Raw genomic sequence first — 2,940 nt, forward strand, 5'->3', positions numbered from 1 at the left:
ATTAATTTGTAGAAATGAATTTTATTGCTATAGTTTTTACCAAATTTTGCAACTGTAGGCTCTTTATCTAATCTTGGAAAGGTAAAAAGAGTTCGAGGGAGGAACAAGTGCAAAGAAGTTGCATCACTTGAAGTCGGACAAAAGCTGAAGGTAACCTTTTACAATAATCGAACGGTTGGAACAAATAGCAAACTATTTTCGAGGCACTTGGGAAGAATTGTTCGTGACCGTAATATGTGTCCGTTGGGAGTATCATCATGGAATGATATTAAGCAAGAAAAGTTGAATCACATGTGGGCAGCTATTGAGGTAACAACTGTTGCCCAGAATATGTGCATTTTGAGTCATTTTAAGTCTATGTACGGAACTTTCTGCAGAACATTTGAATTCTCAGTCATTCATGTAGAATATTTTCAAAATCATGTTCTGGGCTACTAAAATCATTTTAGAGAAAATGTGTTTCTGCTCATGGTATGAGAATGTTAACTATATTATCTGTATAATGGTATGAGAATGTTAACTGATTCAACATACTCCATAGAAAGTTTTGCTGGTAAGAATGTGGAACATACTACCATGTGTTCTTACCTTAGTACTTCTCAGCTTTTAAGTCTTCTGCTAAAACTTTTTTGTGCTCTTTCTTTTTATTTTTATTTTTAGTAAGAGCAAAATTTTATAACAGATTACGAGGGATGATTGCTGTTCAAAATTGAGAAAACTGTCATCTAAGTTCTGTTGTAGTGTTAAAACATGACATTGGCACCTGGTATTGCTGATAAATTTATCTATACTGTGGTCTGATGTAGGATCCCTTCTCAACTAGTATTATCAGTAGTGCTTCATTGACGGTTCAAAGTCGATGAACTTCTGCAGCATTATGATTTATAACTGTTACTTCTCGCTTAGTTAATTAAATAAAGCGATCATTGTCAACTTACTTGTTCTTCCTTAAGAAGAATGTTGGCCTGAACTAAGACATCAGAAGAAGCCCAAGTCCACCTGAGTCGCAGATAGAATGTAGAAGAAACCTCAATCTTTCCAATTTTTAACTCAATATAAAGGGAAAAAAAATGCAAGAAATGGAATACTTGAACCTGACATCAAAAAGCGAAGTGTTTCCCCTCAGTTTTAATAACTTTTTTTAACACTTTTAACTGCGTATGCGATGCTAGAAAAGATCTTTTGAATTTTCTTGGATTGGCCTTTCGTAGAGTTGTTAAAATTTGTAAGCATTCAAACTCAGTCAGTCTTGCATTTGTATTTGTATGGTTTCTGTTTGTAACAGCCATGATAATATATTTTGGTATCTTGAGAAGTATGTGTGACTGAAGATAACAAAAAATGGTATAAATTCCCATAAGAGTAGTTCCCATACCCAAAGTAAAGCATCCAGTTTACAGTTACTATAACTGAACATTTAACTCTAACTCATGTTTTGAATATTGTAGGATAAATTTGAGAGTGTTGACATGAATGATCATCGTTAACATATCTTCGGATGGATGAAAGAGTTATGGAACAAATGGAGAGGACACTTGCATGCAAAATATGTGAAGGATAAGCCAATCCAACAGGCTCTTAAGAATATTCCAAAGGGAGTAGACAAGAAAGAATGGGAGTGGTTAGTTAAGGAACATTTTTCTTCAGAAAGTTTTCAGGTATGCCTAATGATTTAATAATCTATTTCGCTAAAGCATCTGCAGCCTGATTCCCCTCCCTAGCACCAGATCTTTTTTTGCTATACGTGGAACCTAAGTATATTATTTAAGTTTATTAAAAATATTACAGTTAAGCTTAATTTTTCACAAATATAGGCGAGAAGCAACAGGAATGCAGCAAATCGAGCTAAATTGAAGATGCTTCATCATATTGGTAGCAAGCCTATTCGAGAGATTATTTATCAAAAGGTATTACCATAAAATCTCTATTTTCCTATTACGAGCTGTTATTTGACTTGTTTGCCTTTGATGTAAAGGGCGGAAAAGATGGCAATCCACCAGATTTGGCAACAATTTTCTTTGAGACCCGTAAGAAAGTAACAAGCTTGTTGAACCTGAAGCAATTGAAAAACATGTATGTTTGGTAAATTGAATATGTAAATTACTTGAAATTATTATAAGTTCTGATATAAAATGTTTCTTTATATATTTTGTAGGCTCAGATCAAAGAAATAGTTCAATCAGATCCATCTATACCTAGTATAGAGATTGTAGAAAAATATTGTGGACCTCAAACTCGTAGCCATGTATTTGACTTTGGGGGTAGAGTAAAGGCGAAAGACTTGAAAGGTGGCACTTCTTCAAAGGTTGAATTACTGTCCGCGCTACGTTCAACTCGAGAAGAAAATAAATCTTTGAATGAGGAAAATAAATCCTTCAATGAGCGCTTGTCTACCTTAGAAGATGAGATGAAAGAAATGAGGAAAATAAGAGAGTACTTAGCTACTCAACAATCACATGTCCCGCTTACGACGACATCGCCCGTTTCAACTGAATGACCACTGTTTTTGTCCGCAAACCAAGTTAGTAACAATATACCCAACTTTTTAATTTATTTAGTTGATTTGTGTGTAGTCAATTTCTATATAATCATGCACACACGAGACTTATGAGCTAATAACTCTCACAAAAGACCGGATAAATCATAACCATAATCATCAATAGAAACCTGTTATTGAATAAATGGAACGTGTCCCTCATACTGATGATAGCTAATATATTCCTATATTCTTCAGAAAAATTCTTAGCTAATCAGTTTATTAAACACCTAAACCTACTCCACAGTTCTACTGAAGGCATCTTTAACATAAAAGGCATAATTGTGTGAAGCCAAAGATGCTTGTCATTGATATTAAAGCTATCACTGTTTGTTGTATTTTCTAATATTAAAGCTATCAGTGTAGCACCTTAAGTTTGGGCAGCATTACAGTGCCACTTTTTT

General features: G+C 34.1%; 1 long non-coding RNA gene across 1 annotated transcript; it reads left to right on the forward strand.

The window, feature by feature from the left end:
* The first annotated feature begins 226 nt into the window (after positions 1 to 226).
* LOC109206821 lies at positions 227 to 1,846 on the forward strand. Its single transcript, XR_002064909.1, has 3 exons — positions 227 to 309; positions 1,449 to 1,658; positions 1,815 to 1,846. It is a non-coding gene; the product is annotated as an uncharacterized LOC109206821 (long non-coding RNA).
* Positions 1,847 to 2,940: the final 1,094 nt, after the last annotated feature.

The sequence above is a fragment of the Nicotiana attenuata genome, unplaced genomic scaffold, assembly GCF_001879085.1.
Source record: "Nicotiana attenuata strain UT unplaced genomic scaffold, NIATTr2, whole genome shotgun sequence".
Lineage (NCBI taxonomy): Eukaryota > Viridiplantae > Streptophyta > Magnoliopsida > Solanales > Solanaceae > Nicotiana > Nicotiana attenuata.